General features: G+C 43.0%; 1 non-coding gene across 1 annotated transcript; it reads right to left on the minus strand.

The window, feature by feature from the left end:
- Positions 1 to 1,331: 1,331 nt before the first annotated feature.
- LOC120259609 lies at positions 1,332 to 1,438 on the minus strand. The gene has a single exon (XR_005536167.1). It is a non-coding gene; the product is annotated as a small nucleolar RNA R71 (small nucleolar RNA).
- Between the last annotated feature and the right edge of the window lie 19,349 nt (positions 1,439 to 20,787).

Genomic DNA, 20,787 nt, shown 5'->3' on the forward strand with positions numbered 1-20,787 from the left:
CGACGTGATAGATTCTACCTTCGTTCCTCGAGTTCTTTGTGGCCATAATAGAGTGAATGGTCTAAGGGATGAACCTCCGCTGGGGCCTAGTTGCGCTTGCAATGGAGTGAAGCGTTGAGGTGATCTTAGTATCTAGGGCTTAATTGTGGCTAGGGACCTTCCGTCTAGACCAAAGGGTTAGGTCTAAATCTAGGAAGAGATTTATCACTTGGAATCCCTAGAGCTCATTGCAACTTTATGCGAGTGCGAGGTGTTGAGATTGTTCGATTTCTCCTCCGGGACATATATAGAGTTAGGCATAGTTGACCTTAGATTTGGGACTATGTATGTAAGGATTTCCACGACTCACCATTGCATTGATTAGGAAGCATAATAGAGAGTTCTTGCACTTGAAGCGATTATCCTAGGTGAAGCATCATCCGAGTACTCCATCTTTATCGATTGCCTTGTCTCCTCCTTACTTTTGCTTTCTTACTTGTTCCTTTTAATTTTTTAGAATTGAATCATTACCACACTTATCATTGTTGATACTCCACATAGCTAAGAATCGAATTAAGTGTCTTTACTCCCTACTCCCTGTGGATTCGACCCCGCTCACCTGGGATTATTACTTCGACAAACCCGTGCACTTGCGGGATATACGCAAGGGGACCTTGTCAAGTTTTTGGCGCCATTACCGGGGAGCTATGCGTTTAGAGATACTTTGCACTTTGTTTTCTTAGCTATTTCACCACACATTCTATTTCATATCTTCTTATTCTATCATCGTTCTGATTTTGTTTTTCCTTATTTTTGGTTCGGCTCCAGGTTATGACCCGAGGAAATCCATCAATATTGATTGAAGGAGACCCTGAGCTTGTACGTACACTTAGAAGAAAAGGGAAATAACCTGTACACGAGCAGCCTAATCCAGCTGATTTGGAAGTAGAAGGATCTGAAAACATGGCAGAACAAAATGAGCAACACGAACACTATCTGATTATGTTAGACCTTCAGTGTTGGGGACACAATCGAGTATTGTGCGTCCCCCAATTACATCTCAGAACTTCTAGCTAAAGCCGGCATTCATCCATATGCTACAGCAGTCCGCACAATTCAACGGTTTGGCCGATGAGGATCCAAACAGTCACATAGAGAGCTTTCTCGAGGTGTGCGACATGCTGAAGATAAATGGTGTGACGGATGATGCCATCAAATTGAGAGCCTTCCCATTTTCCTTAAAGGGGAAAGCGAAGCAGTGGCTACACTCATTACCTAGAGCATCATTCACTACATGGGAGGAGATGGTAGAAGCTTTTCTAGCCCGTTATTTCCCTCCCGGAAAATTAACAAAGCTTAGGAATGAGATCTCATCCTTTATGTAGTTGGAATTGGAGTCTCTATTTGAGACATGGGAAAGGTTCAAGGAACTCCTGCGAAAGTGTCCGCAACACGGATTCCCAGAGTGGATGATTGTTCAAACCTTCTATAATGGTTTGAACCAGAGTACAAGGCAACTCTTGGATGCGGCGGAAGGAGGTACCTTAGGTAGCAAAACCCCCAACGAAGCACGTCAATTGATTGAAGAAATGGGGTTAAATAGCTACCAGTGGAATGCTAGGGAAAAGAAAAAGGTGGCCGGTCTCCATGAAATTGATGCGGTAACTTCATTGGCGGCCCAAGTGGGGTTAAATAGCTACCAGTGCCAACCTTCTCTGCTATAGTCTTCGACCTGAATAACTTTCCAATTCCATACTTTCATCGGGGTAAAGCAAATGGGCACATGTTCACGTCGTGAATCAATTGCTTCTTCAATGATATATATGTTGGTAGAGCTCCGTTCTTATATGCATAAGACGGGATGCTCGAGTGTGACTGCCTTTGTGCCCCTCCAAATGGATGTTCTCACTCGAATGCAAGGAGGTTGGCACACACTCTAGCATCTCACACCTGTCCTATGTCTTCGCGTTTGAACCTTAGCAAGATCTCCTCCAAAATAGGTGCATTATGATCCACATTGGCCTATTTCCTTCATACTCAGCCTCACAACCATACCTGCATAAAAGTAACATAAAAACACACATATTAATGTAAAAACCTGAGAAAAGTAATGCTCAACATAAGGAAAGAATGATTTGCATTCATATCACACAAGCACTTATCATCTGGCCTAGGGCACACCTCACCGGATCGGTGATGATGAAAGCTCCCCCAATAAAATTCTTCCAAGTGGAGTGCAATGTTAAAGCCATAGAACCACTCTAAAACCCTTGCCAATACCTCTTAAAACCCTAGCTGCCACCCTCTTAAAAGTTGGGGAAAGGATGGAGAAAATAATGCTGAAATCAGGGCTGAAATCGGCCTTAAATAGGGCTGGAATCGGGAATCCACACGCCCCTGTGGATTCAACACATTGGTCTGTGGAATTAATGCACGGGTGTGTGGAATTTCCACACGCCCGTGTGGATTCTCTGTAAATCACTTTTCTCGGCCGGCTATGAACAATACCTGCTACAATGTATTGCTACAGTGTTTGCTATAGTACCCTACTACAACACCGGCCCAAAATACTACCGAATCTATGTTCTCATCGAGGTAACATAAATGGGCACACGTTTATGTCGTAAATCGCTTTGCTTATTCAATAAACGACTACATTGTTGGAGATCTTGCTATACATGCATAAGCCAGAATACTTGAATGTGACTGCCTTTGTGCCCCTCCAAATCATTATGCTAACTTGAATACGAGGAGGTTGGCACACATTCTCACATCTTGAACCTGACTTATATCTTCATATTTGATCCTTCTGAAGATTTTCTCCAACTGGTGTATCCACGATCTACATTGGCTTCTTTGTCTAACATTCATCTTCACAACCCTATATACATGAAAGCAACATAAATGCACCCGTATTAGTGCTAAAACCTAATAAAAGTAATGCTCATCATAAGAAAAGAACACTTCGCATTCTTATCACACAAGCACTTATCAAACTCCCCCACATTTAATCTTTTGCTTGTCCTCAAGCAAAAATTAAAACAATAAGGCATAGATGAATGAAATACTAGAAGTACTTGGCTTTAGGTTCACCAAAGTATACAAAGAATGCATTCTACAAGTAAGGGAAGTTTCAACATTGAATACGAAAAATCAATGCTTTAGCTAAAAACTTGAATAAAAAAGGACAACAAACCCGAAATCGTGTAAGTGTATGTAAACTCACTCAAGTTAACCCAAGATATACTCCTCAAGGTTCTAAGTAAAAAGGGACTTATTTATCTACAGAAAAGTAACAGAAATTTGAAAAGATGGTACTAGCTTCACACATCCTCTAAGGTAGCCCTTTCCAAAGCGGCCGCTAAAGTGGCTTTCACACTTTCGAGATGGTAGCTCTTTCTACCGGGGTGGTAGCTTTCACTCATCCCATGAGATAGCTCTTTCTCTCATTAGGGCATAACTGGTATCCGACTTATGAGAGTAGCTTCATACTCCATAGGTGGTAGCTCTTTCCACCCAACAAGCACAACTAAACAATGAAACTCTTTTGTTCTTTTTTTTTATTTTTTTCACTATTTTTTTTTCAAAATTAACAAAATACACAACTACATCTAGTCTCTTTAACATCAAACTTGAGTTTCTAAAAGAGTTTAAAGAGTGAGTAGTGCAACAAGTGTGAATCGGGCAAAAATTACTACAAATTCAATTAGAAACTAGAGCATGAGAACATTCAATGTTAAAAATTCTCCTAAACTCAAGAATACAATCGTTGCAACTAAGGTGAACCGCCATTGGCTATGTGAGCATGTATAAGAATCAAACTAACATAAAAGATATGTGTACTATGAAACCCCCCACACACACACACACACACACTTAAGTTGTACATTGTCCCCAATCTACACATGCAAGCTCACTCATAATATATATTAATCAAGAACATATATGTGGGAGAAACAATAAAAACAATACTCCCTTGACTCCTAATGTTGCATTTGATGGAGCTAAATCCTTGGGAGTGATGTTCCAACAGGTTGTGAAGCACACAGGGCCAAGTGCCTAAGCACCTTAGCCGTGTCCATGATAAGCTCTCAATTCCCAGATGGACAAGACCATCAGCATGCATACTCAAGGGGGTTCAGTGAAGCTCAATAAACAAAAATGACTCGAGTATATAAAAGATAGAGCAATGAAATACAACTCGAGACAAAAATAAAAGATAAACTCAGAAGGAAGATTCTTTCTGAGTATATGATGGCGGGCGCATAGACGACGTGGCATGTGCGTACATGGAGAAGTACAATGCAAGGGCATTTTAGTAATTTGGCGGGTGACGAGATTTTACGGTTGCACCAAGTCTATTTGATGGGAAACAGGTCAAGAAACAAAAGTTATAGTTTGTGTCCCACAAACTCGTGAGTCATACCAAAATTTGGCCAAATTCCATCGTTTAGGCCTCGAAAACAGTAATTTTGCTATTTTTAATAATAATTGATTTCATTATATCTTAGGATAGAAATCTCTGATTTGTGAGCCGTTTGTGGCAATAGTCTTTATTTTGATAGATTTCTTATTTCTTGCTAATATTTGAGAATTTACTATTTTTGGTAAAATTTAAATTATCTCCTTTGTTAGTGCTATTTTCGCCTATTTAATGTAAGCCTATGGGCAAGAGGAAATCAGTTTTGTTATCACTATTTTCTTTAGTAATAAGATTTTACTCTTCCCAAATTCCTGGCTATCTTTGATCAACAAGGTTTGGACAACTTGTTATCGGGCATTCATGCCCGAATCAATGGTCTCAAGTATACTGCTGGATCAGTTTGGTACTAGAGCCGAATCGATCATGCCACCACGAGGACGAGGTGCGTGTCGCCCTATGTAAAGGATGGAGGAGATCTACGATCGTGAGGATGATACTAGATTTGAGCAGCGAGTTAGCTGCCTCTTAGACCATCAGATGGAGCGGATGATGGAGGAGCTGGCTGAACGGATTACCCAAATGATGGGTAGCATCAATAAGGGACGTGTTTCCGAGAGTGGAAGCGAAGGCACCATTGAGAAAGACAATGGCTACATTGCTGATGTTGTCCTGGCAGGATGACGAAGAGGGCAAGATCGTGGCGGTGATAATAGACACTACCTCAATGAAGATAGGCATTGGGAATCTAGCATACGGGTCGATATTCCAGAATTCCATGGTAGACTACAAGCGGAGGAGTTCCTTAACTGGCTGACCATAGTCGAGGAGATCTTGGAGTTCAAAGGGGTCCTGGATGATAGAATAGTGGCGCTAGTGGCAATGCGGCTGCGTGGGCACGCAATCGCATGGTGGCAACAACTGAAGGTCAACCGTAGCAGGTTAGGAAAAGACAAGATCAACTCCTGGGAGAAGATGAAGAAGTACATGCACTCCAATTTCTTACCCCATAATTACCAGTGCGTGATTTTTAGTAGATTGCATAATCTACGACAAGGAGCTCACACTGTGGAGGAGTACACAATGGAGTTCTATCAGTTGTTGGCTCGGAATGAAGTTCAAGAATCAACTGATCAATTGGTGGCGAGGTACATTGGTGGCTTGAGGACCCAAATCCAGGAGACCATCAACCTGTTCGACCCAATCTCCATCTCAGCAGCCCATCAGCAAGTTTTGATTATTGAACGGCAATAGCGGCGTTCAGTCCAATTGAGTTTTGGGGTAACACATGGAGGAGGCCGTCCAACACCCTCTCCTACAGGTAGGCTGGCCCAAGGGGGAATTACTGCGGAGCGTTCCACAAGACCTACCGTGACCTGGGGAGCCAATAGCAACATTCAGTGTTTCAGTTGTGGAGAAAAAGGGCATCGTCAAGCGGATTGCAGGAAGGCAAGGAAGAGAGTTATGATTTCTGAGGAAGAAAAGCAGACAGGTTACATTCTTTTGCCTGTATTTGATGAAGATGTCCTTGATGAGGAGAACGTTGAAGGTGACATTGTTACGGCCTTGGTCGTACGAAGATCCTGCTTAACACCCAAGGCTACTGAAGATGATTGGCGGCGATCTAACATCTTCCAGTCCACCTGTACTATCCTTGGAAAGGTATACAAGTTTGTGATTGATGCAAGTAGTTGTGAGAACATTATCTCTGACGAAGCAGTACAGAAGCTGAATATCTCCACTGAGCAACACCCGACACCGTAAAAGCTGGCTTGGCTCAAGCGGGGCGGTGAGCTTATGGTTAGCAAGCGCGCTTTGATCACCTTCTCGATTGGCTCAAAGTACAGAGATGAAGTATGGTGTGACATTGTGCGTATGGATGCCGCTCATTTATTATTGGGCATGCCTTGGCAATACGATCAGAATGTGACACACGATGGCTGCGTAAACTCTTATAGCTTTGACTACAATGGCGTGAAGATAGTGTTGGTGCCCAGTAAGCCTGTGGAAGCACCAAACGGCCCCAACACCAACTTGTTGTTTTATGCGCCATTCGGGAGATAGTTACAGGATTCAGGAACTGCTTTTGTCTTGCTCGGGAAGACAGTCACCGAAGACTTGGAGATGCCAGAAATTCCAGATATCATTCATCCTTTACTTGACAAGTTCCAAGAAGTCTTCCCTGATGATTTACAGGGGGCACTTCCACCCCTTCGGGATATACAACATCAGATAGAGCTCTAGCCTGTCTCTGTCTTACCACACCGACCACACTATCGGATGAGCCCGAGGGAGCATGAAGAACTAAGGCGTTGATAAGTGCTTGAGTAGACATATTTTTATATATGTTTTACATGCATTGAGCATCATTTTTACTGTGGTTTATGTCTCATATTGTGTATTTGGTGTTCTTTTATGCATATAGGTTGTGAATGCCTTGAAGAGTAAAAAGGAAGCAAAGATAGGCTATAAAGACACAATGTTGGTAGTTCTTGTTCAATTCAAGGATCAAGACACGAGAGCAGTTCATAAATGTGGAGATGTGTGCCAACTTCCAAGAAGATTCTAGTCAATTCACTAGTTGGAAGGGCACAAGGGCAGCCACATCTTCATGTTTCTTCTCTTTGTGAAGATTGCAAGACCTCTCAAAGATACATCGATGAAGAAAAGTTTTATAGCCTACCACATGGACGTGTGCCCGGGCATGTGGCCTCAAGAGAAGAGCGATTGGACCGCGTTTTGTGAAAAGTAATGTAGAAAAATACTGTAGCAGTAATGTGCCAGAATTACTGTTCACGCCGCGTGAAAATTTCTGCAGACCACGTGGCCGCGTGGAAAATCCACACGGGCGCGTGAGGGCACGTGACAAGCGCGATCTAAGGCCTATAAATAGCCGTTTTGCCCTATTCTTTCCCATCTTTTGTGCGTCTCTTGAGGGGTGAGACGGCTAGGGTTTGGAGAGGAGGTCTTTGCGGCTTTGGAGGCGCTTCGTCACCAACTTTGATCGATTCCTCCTCCATCATAGCATCAAGGAAGCCACCGGTGAACCTAGCTTCGGAGTTGGTCTTTCAAGACGTCGAAGCTCTCCATCAAGGCCATCAGTTCATATATAAGGGGGTTTATTTCTATGGTTTTAATGTACTTTCATTCATTGATGGTGTGTTTTGTATGTTGCTCTATGGAGAGCTAAAACTCTAGAGGGTATTTGGTCTTGTGAACCCTAGGATTCTCATCTTTTTGTGGATTTGCTTAGTGTTTCTATTTAATCCGAGTTTGATTAAGTTTTAATCTTGTATTCTCATTGCTTGTTTGTTTAATTAATCCTTGTGGTTGATTGGATTTGCATGATTTGTTACTTTGATGTGAGAGAGGTCTCCATTAGAGTTAGAACTTCAAGGTTAAAGAGGGTTGAGAGGGTGAGTCATGAGATAGTGGAGTGTCCCATCTCCCTTCCGATTGAGTGTATTCTATCTCCGTTCCTTAAGCTCTATGCAACCATATTTGGTGTGAGGCGTGAGATTGAGAGATTTCTCCGCCGGGACCTTGTAGGGGGTTAGGATCCTTCGCCGGGAATTAGGGTTGGATCAATCTTTAGGAATCGGATACAACTCTTGGAATCCCTAGAGTGCTTTGCAGTCATATGTTGTGTGAGGTGTTGAGATTAAGCGATTTCTCCACCGGGACCTCGTAGGGGACTAGTATCGGTGATCGGGAGGCTGGATCCGATTATATTTGGATTTCCACGACTTAACTTACTTATCATAGAAACACTTTGCTTATTCGGTACCTAATACCTGAATCCTAGGGCGAGCATTGCCCGAATACCCCACTTTTACTGATTTAGATCTCCATCCATTTTACCCTTGTATATTTGTCTCTGGTATTCATTTCTTCGCACATTAGATCACCACACCTTTCCATTATCATTAGGTTAGAAAGCAGAGAAGAAGTTAGTACTAGTAGCCCTGTTCCCTGTGGATTCGACTACCGACTCACTGGGGTAATTATTACTTCGACACCCGTGCACTTGCGGTTTACACGCATATTCGGACGCGTGTCAGGCGTCAAGTAGAAGAACTATTGGCGAAAGGACATATCCACGAAAGCATGAGCCCATGCACAGTCCCCGCTTTATTGACACCAAAGAAAGACCGCACTTGGCGCATGTGTGTGGATAGCCGAGCCATCAACAAAATCACTATCAAGTATAGATTCCCTATTCCTCGATTAGATGATCTGCTTGACCAGATTAGCGGGCTACAGTGTTCACGTGCCTAGACTTGAAGAGCATGTATCACCAGATTCCCTTTTGGTCTTTCCAATACCCCTAGCACATTCATGAGGGTCATGAACCAACTTTTGTTTCCATTCATTGGCAAATTTGTGGTTGTGTATTTCGATGACATCCTCATTTATAGCCACGATGAGAAGACGCATCTTGTACATGTTCGAGATGTCCTCGCCACTATTCAATCCTAAGAATTCTATACGGTAAAGAAAAAATGTGTCTTCTTCACACCCAAGGTATTGTTTTTGGGTTATGTTGTTTCAGGGGAAGGTATACAAGTGGACAAAGCCAAGATCGAGGCGATACAAGATTGGCCAACTCTAACAACTATCACCGAGGTGCGAAGCTTCCACAGCGTTGCATCCTTCTATCGGAGGTTCATCGCTCACTTTGGCAACATCATGGCAATGTTGACTGAGTGCATGAAGGGCAGCAAATTTACATGGACCACCGACGTCGAGGTTGCTTCACAATTAATGAAGGAACTCTTGACCACTGCCCCTGTCTTGGCACTTCCTGACTTCGCCCATCCATTTGAGCTTCACACAGATGCATCCAAGGTGGGCATTGGGTTGTCCTGAGTTAGTAAGGATGGCCTATTGCTTCTTATAGAGAGAAGCTATCAGGCGCACGCTTGAATTATAGCACCGACGACGTTGAGTTTAATGCTATCGTGCAAGCTATCAAGTGCTGGAGGCATTACCTCATCCATCGGGAGTTCATTCTATATACAGACCACGCCGCCCTATGACATATACATCAATAAGATAAAGTGTCAGCCTGCCATGGATGATGGGTAAACTTTCTAGATGAATTTATCTTTGTTATGAAGCACAAAGCTGGGGTCTCTAATCATGTGGCGGATGCACTCAGTAGGCGAAGCAACCTTTTAGTCATATTACGAGTCGAGGTACCTGGTTTTGACTCTTTTCGTGATTTATTTGTAACCGACCCATATTTCTCAGAGATCCTCCAAGATGTACAGGCGGCAAAACGGACAGATTTCCTATCCAGAATGGTTTCTTGTTCCGGGGAAGCTAGCTCTGTGTTCCAGATTGCAGTTTACGGGTGCACATTATCAGAGAGTTGAACGGTGAAGGCCATGTGGGGAGGGACAGGATGCTCCAGTTGATTCAGGCTTCCTACTTCTGGCGAGGCATGCGTAAGGATGTTGAAAAATTTGTTCAATGATGCCGAATATGCCAGATCTCCAATGTGGAGCAACCAATGCTGGCCTCTATAAGCCATTGGCAGTACCTTATCAGCCATTGATGGACATTAGTATGGACTTTGTGCTGAGTTTGCCACGTACTCAGTGTAGTAATGACTCTATTTTTATAGTGGTAGACCATTTTTCAAAGATGGTGCACTTCATTCCTTGCAAGAATATGACGGATGCTGACAATGTGGCCCATCTACTCTTCCGTGATGTCTATCGCCTCCATGGCCTACCATCCTCAATTGTCTCCGATCGAGATACACGGTTTCTTAGCCACTTTTGGAGAAGTGTGTGGAAGATGGTGAACACTCGACTCAATCTTAGTAGTGCCCATCACCCTCAGACAGATGGGGAAACTGAAGTCGTTAACCGCTCACTGGGTAACTTGCTTCGTTGTCTTGTGGGGAATTATCCTAAAGGGTGGGATGTGAGATTGACTCAGGCAAAATTTGCTCACAACCATACTACAAATAGAAGTACGGGATTCAGTCCATTTCAGGTGGTGTACTCGGTAATTCCTTGTGGAACCCTCGACTTGATTCCCCTACCAGCAAAGACTCGGATCCATAGGAAAGCGGCTGACTTTGTAATGAGCTTACAGAACATTCATAAGACCTTTCTCGATAACTTAAACACCGCCAACATATGTTACAAGCAACATGCAGACCAGCAGCGCCGCCATGTTGAGTTTGAGGTTGGAGACTTTGTGTGGGCTTGTTGTCCAAGGAGTGTTTTCAAGCTGGGGAGTACAACAAGCTTAAGGCCAAGAAAATTGGGCCCGTTAAGGTCATTGAGAAGATCAAGTCAAATGCATACTGGCTTCAGCTCCTGAGCCAAATCCGTACGGCTAATGTCTTCAATGTCAAGCATTTGATACCCTATTATGGTGACCCTTCCGACGATGACAATTCGAGGGCAAATTCTCTCCATCCAGGGGAGAATGATGACGAGCGCATAGATGACGTGGCATGTGCATACATGGAGAAGTACGATGCAAGGGAATTTTGATAATTTGGCGGGTGACGAGATTTTATAGTTGTACCAGGTTTATTTGATGGGAAACTGGTCAAGGAACAAAATTTTAGTAATAATTGATTTCGTTATATCTTAGGATAGAAATCTCTGATTTGTGAGACGTTTGTGGCAATAGTCTTTATTTTGATAGATCTCTTATTTCTTGTTGATATTTGAGAATTTACTATTTTTGGTAAATTTTCAAATTATCTCCTTTATTAGTGCTATTTTTGCCTATTTAATGTAAGCTTATGGGCAAGAGAAAATCAGTTTTGTTATCACTATTTATTTGCGTAATAAGATTTTACTCATCCCAAATTCCTGGCTATCTTTGATCAACAGGGTTTGGACAACTTGTTACAGGGCATTCATGTGCAAATCAAAGGTATCGAGTATACCGCTGCATCACTATACAAGTTCAAAATAAAATACAAAAATAAAATACTAAAAATAAGAACAAAGAAGGTAAAGACGCCTTAATTGTCGGTGTCAATTGCTGGTGCATTTGTTGCCGCTGCTGGTGAAGATGATGCTGGTGCTGCAAAATAAATGAGGATTCGGTGAAGAAAGAGAAGCTTACCGATGAAATGAGAATGAAAGAATAGAAAATGGCCGGAAAACTCAAGTAACAACCCTCTAAAACGACGGTGAGAGGTTGGGAGAATGCAAGGATGCGTTCTCAGAATGTTTGGGAGTGAAAAGATGAAAAGGCAAAATAAATTTATAAAGAGATAACGCAGCCTTTTGAGTTCTGTACATCCACATGGGTGTGTGGAAATTACCCACACCCGTGTGACTCCCCAAGAGAGACCCACAGAGGCAGACGGATGCCCCTATGGTTTCTCGGGATGACACCCTATGCTTCTAAACGCATCCACACGAGAGTGCGGAAAATTCCCATGCCCGTGCGCCCGACCCACAGGGGCAGACGCACACCACTGTGGCTTCTCGGTCCAAACGAGAAAAATCGCTAAGTGTTTTGCATGCCCATGCGGAAATTTCGCATGGGCGTGGACATTTACAGGTCCAAATCACAGTGGCAAGCGCACACCCTTGTGTCTTCTTAGGATGGAGGATAGCTCTTCTGTAGAGATCCACATGGGCATGCTGGAAGTACCCACGCCCGTGCATTTGTCACAGGTTCACACACAGGGGTGAGTCCACGCCCTTGTCTGCTCTCGGGAAAAATTACTAAGTCTCTATAGGAAAACACACGCCTGTGAGGAAATTACCCACGGGCATGCGGAAGTCACAAGGTCGCTCACAGGGGCGCGTCCACGCCTTGTGTCTTCTCTAGACGAACTCACAATGCAAATCCATGAGCGTGCGAAATTTCCACACGTCGTGCGTTTTCTCTGGATGCCTTAGAAAACTCTGCAGGCTTTGCTGAAAATTTCTGAACATGTCTGCACACTCAGAGCCTGCCCTATTATGCAAAATACACCAGCGAAAAACATGAGAAACTAGCTCGAGCGACCAAAACTTCAACAAATCCACATGAAAACACACGATGACATTAAGAGCCCACAATAAAATCACAGCAAAAGCATCTAGGAATCAAGACACCAACACTTATACCCTTATTCATGAATACTAACCAAAAACTAGAAAAACATTAAAAACTTGGGTTATCTCCGAAGAAGCACTTGTTTTACATCAGTTAGCTTGATGTACCTCTTCCTTACCTTATGTAGGCTTGAAAAGAGTATGTTCCTCCTAACTAGACATTGCAAAGATACTTTCTTTAAACCAAAAATCTACTTGTCGGGGTGGAATATTTGTTGGAGAGTCCAACCATCTTACCTTTGGAATACAAGGAAACAATTTGGGTTGGGAATTGTCCAAGCTTAGCATAGCTGGGTCATTGGATGGCTTCCATCTCCTACCCACATCTTCTTCCAAACCCAAAATCTCTTTCTTGCAATTTATTAATTGATCAATCCCAAAGAGGGGTGCTCGCTACATTACCTTAGGATTTACTTCTTCTTCCATTTCAACTTGAAAGCAATCTATCTTCGTCGACCCTCCTTGTATCATTTCTTGCTCACAAACATACTGTCCATTCAAACAATCCTCACATTGAATGAAATGTTCTTCTTGCATCCCCTCAATCTTGGCAACATCATACTCATTCCGCCCAACTTCTTCATTGCCGATCACTACCACATCATCTCTATAAAGGAACTTGAATTGCTTGCTCAAATGCTTGTTGTTCCTTGGAGAGTGTGTCAAGTATCCCTCCTAATTGATGCTCAAGGTTTTTATAAGAGGATTAATGACATCTTAGTGTGGTCTCCATATTTTGGATGTAGACATTGGATGCTTCAATAAAGTTAGCTAATACTCTTTGCAACTAAAGTGCATCCTCTACGAGTATCTCACCCTTTTGACATTCCTCTTGAGGTGCTTCCCAATATTGTCCATCACTATTCCACAAGAAGTTTGGGTAGGCCTTTTCAATTTTATGATTTGCGTTGCAACAAGGAATTCTCTGTTGCTGTGAAGCAATAATTTTATCAACTTGTTCACTCAGAGCTTCAACTCGAGAATATAGAGCAATGAGCAGATTAATCATCATTTATACTCCTTGCAAGAAAAAGTAAGATATGACAAAAGAAAACAAATGAGAATGATGGGAGAATAAGAAAGTGTGAAATAGAATGAATGATAAATAGCTAAAATAGCAAAGTGCAAAGTGCTTCTAAAACGCCTATTCCCAGGCCACGGCACCAAAAACTTGACACGACTGAATATGTATGTAAACCGCAAGTGCACGGCTGTCGAAGTAATAAATCCCAGGTGAGTGGATATCGTATCCATAGGGAATAGTGAATGGAAACACAATGATTGCTATATAGCTATGATGAGGATAAATCGATGGTATGATCAATGAGATTTATATATAAAAAGAGATAAAAGAAATAAGAACGAGAGGCACGATAAAATTGAGAGATAAGGCAATTGATATAAATAGGGTACTCAGATATTGTTCCGCCTAGGACAATCGTTTCAAGTACATAACCAACTATTATGCTTCCTAATTAATGCATTAATGAGTCATGAAAATCCTTCAATACATAGTCCCAAATCTAAGGTCAACCGTGACTAACTCTATACCATGTCCCGGAGGAGAAATCGAACAATCTCAACACCTTGCACTTGGATAGAATTGCGTGGAGTTCTAGGGATTCCAAGTGATAAACCCTCTTCCTAGATATAGACCTAACCCTTTGGTCCAGGTGAGAGGTCCCTAGTCACAATTAATCCCTAGGTGCTAAAATCACTTCAACGCTTCACACCGTTACCTCTGCAACTAAGCCCCGGCGGAAGGTCATCCCTTAGCCCATTCACTCTACTATGACCACAAAGAACTCAAGGAAATGGAGGTAGAATAAATCACATGGGAGGGGAATGGGGACGCTCCGCTATCTCTCGACTCACCCTCTCAACCCTCTCCAATCTAGCTTTGTCTAACCCTCGTGGTGTGTCACTCACTCACAAGGGTTATCAATATGAACTCTTAACCCTAGTGTCACTCTAAGGGAAGATTCAATCAATCAAGCATTCAAGATTGGAACTCAAATAAAACATCAATTAATGAAAGCATAATAGAAGGTTTAATGAAACAAATACATCCTAGGATTCGCAAATCCAAGTAACCACTAGTGGGGTTAGCTCTCCATGTAGATACTTACAATCAACAATGAAATCAAATGTAAAAACAAGTAATCCATAGAAAAAACCACCTTGGTAGTCATGTTGATGGTCTTGTGCAGTGGCCTTGTCTCTCCAAAGGTCCCCTTGTCCGGCCTAAGGCACACCTCACCGGATCGGTGCTGACGAAAGCTCCCCCAATAACCTTCTTCCAAGTGGAGCACAATGTCGAAGCCATAGAACCACTCCAAAACCCTTGGCAATACCTCTCAAAACCCTAGCTACCGCCCTCTTAAAAGTTGGGGAAAACATGAAGAAAAGAATGCTGAAATCAGGGCTGAAATCGGACTTAAATAGGGCTAGAATCGGGAATCCACACGCCCGTGTGGATTCTCTGTACATCACTTTTCTCGGCCGCTATGAACAGTACCTGCTACAATTAATTACTACAGTGTTTGCTATAGTGTCCTTCTACAGTACCGGCCTAAAATACTACCGAATCCTTGTTCTCATTGAGGTAACATAAATGGGCACACGTTTATGTCGTAAATCACATTGCTTATTCAATAAGCGGCTACATTGTTGGATATCTTGCTATACATGCATAAGCCAGAATACTTGAATGTGAGTGCCTTTGTGCCCCTCCAAATCATTGTGCTAACTTGAATACGGGGATGTTGGCACACATTCTCGCATCTTGAACATGACTTATGTCTTCGCTATTGATCCTTCTGAAGATTTTCTCTAACTGGTGCATTCACGATCTACATTGGCTTCTTTGTCTAACATTCGGCTTCACAACACTATATACATGAAAGTAACATAAATGCACACATATTAGCGCTAAAACTTGATAAAAATAATGCTCATCATAAAAAAAGAACACTTCACATTTTTATCAGACAAGCACTTATCACCTCTCCAATCTTGCAATGTCTACCCTCATGGTGTATCACTCTCACAAATGTTACCAATAAAGACTCTCAACCCTAGTGTCACTCTAAGGGAGAAATCATGTAACAAGCATTCAAGATTGAAACTCAACTAAAGACATCAATTACGGAAAACATAATGGAAGATTAATTAAATAAATACATCCTAGGGTTCACAAATCCAAGTACCCACTAGGGGTTTAGCTCTCCATTAAGCTAGTTACAATCAACAATGAAATCAAATGTAAAAACAATTAATCCATAGAAAAACCCCCCTCGGTATTCATGTCGATGGTCCTGTGGAGTGGCCTCGTCCTATCCAAAGATCCCCTTGTCCGGCTTAGGGCACACCTCGCCAGAGCGATGTGACGAAAGCTCCCCCAATAACCTTCTTCCAAGAAGAGCACAATGTCAAATCCGTAGAACCACTCCAAAGACTTGGCAAAAGCCTCTGAAAACCCTAGCCAACGGCCTCCCAAAAGATAGAGAAAAGTTAGAGAGAAGGGTAAAAAGGATCCCCAAAAATTGGGCTAAATCGTGGCTTAAATATGGCTGGAATCGGGTATCCACATGCCCATGTGGATTCTCCACACGGGCCTCTGCAATTTCCACACGGCCGTATGGATTCTCTAGAAACCTGATTTTCGACTATCTGTGAATAGTAACTGCGACAATGATTTGCTACAGTAACATGCCAACGTTCATTGTAAGGAAATAATACTTCGTATTCTTAACACACAAGCACTAATCAACGTTAATGTGGTTCGCGTCCTGGGTCACGTGAACCTCTGCTATCTAAGCTCGTAACACCCCTACAACACTCTCAAGCCTCTCAAAACGATCATAGGCCGGAGATGGAGAAAATATATGCACTAGAGGTGGCTCCTGTGCTGCAGGTGGTGCCTCAGTCTCCGTTTGCTCGGGTAGTGGCTCAAGCGCTGGCTGTGACCCCCCTGCTTCGACTGGCTCTGATGGGGGCATGTTCAACATATACACCCCATCTTTATATCTGCAGATCATACCCATCAGTCTCATGGTCTCCAAGCCCAGAAGGATGGTATAATCGTCTTCTTGGCCCCTCTAATCGCCTTTAATACACCCATCCCGATGATGAGTCTAGTGATGTATGGGCCTAAGAAGATCACCCTCACTCTCTCATACTACCCCTGATGCCTCAAATACTCCACCAAGACATGTCCCAAGTGAATCAGCTCGCTCTGGACCATAGAGTACAAATATAATAACTTCTGTCTACTCAAAACTCAAGTGCTGTTACCGTGGTCATTCACTGATCTGCTCAAGATGGTGTGAATGTATATGTAGCTCGGTTGGGAGAGGCATGTAGCCTTCGATACCCCGGGCTCATACTGTCCCTACCCGCACAGTACTCCGTACGCGCATTGTGGTGTCAAGCTGCGAGGGTAGTCTGTAGACAAATAATCGTACTCCACAGTATTAGTAAACGCCTCATCATAGAGCTTAAGTTAGATAGAAAACTATGTGACACTCATGCTATAGTGCTGTCCGAACACTCTCAACTGAATGACGTCTATACTATCAAAGCTGTTATAGGAACGATCGAACTCGAAAGAAGCAAGAACCTCCAGAGTCAACATACAGGTCGCCGACTCCTGTATGGACAACAACCGTCTCCAAGTACCCACTACAAGCATCTTCTCAATCTCACCTACCATATCATCGGCCAACTGAACCTCCTTCAGCACACTCAAGTCTGAGAATCGTGTCTAACTGAACTTGAGCTTTGACAGTCGCTCAAACTGAGCCTAGTGCTCAGAAATCACAAACTCCATGTGTTTCGGTTCTGGGGAATGCTCTCTGGGAAGCTTGCTAGCTTGCTTCTTCGTCCTAGGGGCCAAATCTGTGAGTATTGAAAAGAAATCAATCAAATTCATTCAAAATAACAATACTGCAGAAATCCACACTGTTGTGGCCCTTGTGCTAAAAAAAACTTAAAAATACATCCCAAATTTGTTCTAAACTTATTCTAAAACATGCATCTATCATTTAAACATCAAAATGAAGCCCATTCACTATATTTAACAGAATAAAATCAATTTTGGCAAAGAAAAGAGAGAATGAGGGTTTACCGACAAGATTAAGATGAAAAGCTTAAGAAACGATCGGAAAACTCGAGTAAAATCCCTCTAAAATGATGGTGAGGAGTCGGGAGAGTGCAAGGGTACGTTCTTAGAATCTTTGGGAATAAGAGAATGAAAAGGCGCAATAGATTTATAAAGAAAACTCATGGCTTTTTTTAGTTTTGTACATTTACACGGGCGTGTCGAAATTACACACGCTCGTGTGACTCCACAGGAGAGCTTTACAGGAGACCACACACGGCCCCGTGTACTCTCAGGATAGCATACTTCACCTCTAAACACATCCACACGGGCGTGTGAAAATTTTCCACGCCCATGTGCTCGATCCACAGGGGCACTCACACGCCCCTGTTGCTTCTCTGTCCATCCGAGAAATTTCTCGAAGTGTTTCCAATGCCCATATGGAAATTCCACAAGGGCATGGATCTTCACAGGGCCATTAACAGGGGCACTCACATGCCCCTGTATCTTCTAAGGATGAAGCAGAACTTCTCTGCAAAGTTTCACACTGCCATGTGGAAATTACCCATACCTGTGTGTAGTTCATAGGGTCATCCACAAGGGGAGGCACACGCCCCTGTGTCTTCTCGGGATAGAGCTCTGAACCGGGATAGAGCTCTGAACTCTGTAGACAAACACACACCTGTGTGGAAATTACTCACGGGTGTCTGAGTGTCACAAGGTCATTCACAAGGGCATTCACACGCCCCTGTGTCCACTCGGGATGAGCTCTGAACGAAAACACACTCCCGTATGGAATTTCCACATGGCCATGTGTCTTTCTGGATGACTTAGAAAAAATCACAGACTTCACAGAAAATTTCTAAACAATTTACATCTATTCTAAGCATGCCTATATTATGCAACTGTAACCAGATAATCATGAAAAACATGCTCAAACAACCAAGAACTTCACCAACCACAATTAAGCACATGAATACACTGATAATCCACATAGAAAACACATCAATTGCGTGTAAATATCAAGACACCAACACTCAAAGCCTTATTCATGCAAGTACTAAACTAAAACCTAGGAAAACAATAAAGACATGGGTTGCCTCCCAAGAAGAGCTTGTTTAACATCACTTAGCTTGACGCAACTCTTCTTACCTCACGAGGGCTCATGGATGAAGGTTTCCCTCTTACCTAAAACCTAAAAGCATGATGAGCATAATTTTTTGAGGGTAGAGGAGGAGTTATTGAGCATGTTACCTCATGAGGGTTCGTCACCCTTACTTCATTCTTGCACATCCCTATTAGCCTTAGGGCATTTCTTGTGACGTCTCCTTGCACGCTTTATATTTTAGATCGTTTTCATCATGATCCCTAGGGTAGGTCACACCATGTCCTCTAGACCAAGCATCAAGACTTCTTCATTCTTCACTCCTTGATCTAGCACCCCCTCATACGGGTCTAGATTCATCAGTTCCTGCACATATTCATCTATTAGTTCATCTGTAGTGTCAAGAAAGTAAAGAGTATCATCAAAGTCTAGAGAATGCCTCATGGCTTTGGTGAGGCGATATGTAAGCTTGTTATCCCCAACTTGTAAAGTCAATGACAAGGTCCCCTTGCGTATATCCCGCAAGTGCACGGGTTTGTCGAAGTAATAATCCCAGGTGAGCGGGGTCGAATGCACAGGGAGTAGGGAGTAAAGACACTTAATTCAATTCTTAGCTTTGTGGAGTATCAACAATGATAAGTGTGATAATAATTCAATTCTCAACAATTAAAAGCAACAAGTAAGAGAGCAAAAGTAAGGAGGAGGCAAGGCAATCGATAAAGATGGGGTACTCGGATGATGCTTCACCTAGGAAAATAGTTTCAAGTGCAAGAACTCTCTATTATGCTTCCTAATCAATGCAATGGTGAGTCGTGGAAATCCTTACATACATAGTCTCAAATCTAAGGTCAACTATGCCTAACTCTATTCATGTCCCGGAGGAGAGATTAAATAACCTCTCAACCTCGCACTCGAATAAAGTTGCAATGAGCTCTAGGGATTCCAAGTGATAAATCGCTTCCTAATAATAGGCCTAACCCTTTGGTCCAGGCGGAAGGTCCCTAGCCACAATTAAGCCCTAGATACTAAGATCCCCTCAACGCTTCACTCCATTGCACGCACAACTAGGCCCCAGCGGAGGTTCATCCCTTAGACCATTCACTCTATTATGGCCGTAAAGAACTCAAGGAACGGAGGTAGAATCTATCACGTCAGAGGAGAAAGGGGACGCTCCTGTACCTCTCGACTCACCCTCTCAACCCTCTCCAACCTAGCTTTGCCTAACGCTCGTGGTGTGTCACTCACTCACAAGGTTACCAACAAGAACTCTCAACCCTAGTGTCACTCTATGGAAAATGTTCATACAATCAAGCATTCAAGGTTGGAACTCACAATAAACATCAATTTATTGAAAGCATAATAAAGAAGTTCAATGAAACGAACACATCCTAGGGTTCACAATCACCCAAGTACCCACTAGGGGTTTAGCTCTACATGGAGCTAAGTACAATCAAAGAAAATCGAATGTAAAAGCAATAAATCCATAAAGAAACCCCCTCGATGGTCGTGTCGATGGTCTTGTGGAAAGCCCTCTACTCGTCATCCAAGGATTCCTTCATCCGGTATAGGATACGCCTCAATCGAAGCTCCCCTACCAACCTTCTTCCTAATGGAATCACGATGTCAGAGCCGTAGAACCTCTCCAAAACCTTGGCCAATACCCCTCGAAACCCTAGCCGAAGCCCTCTCGCAAGTTGGGGAAAAGATGGAGAAAAGAATACTGAAATCGGGGCTGAAATCGGCTTTAAATAGGGCTGGAATCAGGCGACTACACGGGCGTGTATGATGTCACACGCCCCAGTGGAATTTCCACACGGCCGTGGATAATTTCCACACGCCCATGTGGATTCTCTGTTTCTCTGATTTCTCGGCCGGCTGTGAGTAGTGCTGCTACAGTACTCTACCGGAAATACTCCCGAATTCCATACTTTCATTGGAGTAACGCAAACGGGCACACGTTTACGTCGTGAATCACTTGCTTCTTCAATGATGTACATGTTGGTCGATCTCTTGTTCTTATATGCATAAGTCAGAATGCTCGAGTGTGACTGCCTTTGTGCCCCTCCAAATGAATGTGCTCACTCGAATACGAGGA

The sequence above is a fragment of the Dioscorea cayenensis genome, chromosome 4 (assembly GCF_009730915.1).
Source record: "Dioscorea cayenensis subsp. rotundata cultivar TDr96_F1 chromosome 4, TDr96_F1_v2_PseudoChromosome.rev07_lg8_w22 25.fasta, whole genome shotgun sequence".
Classification (NCBI taxonomy): Eukaryota; Viridiplantae; Streptophyta; class Magnoliopsida; order Dioscoreales; family Dioscoreaceae; genus Dioscorea; species Dioscorea cayenensis.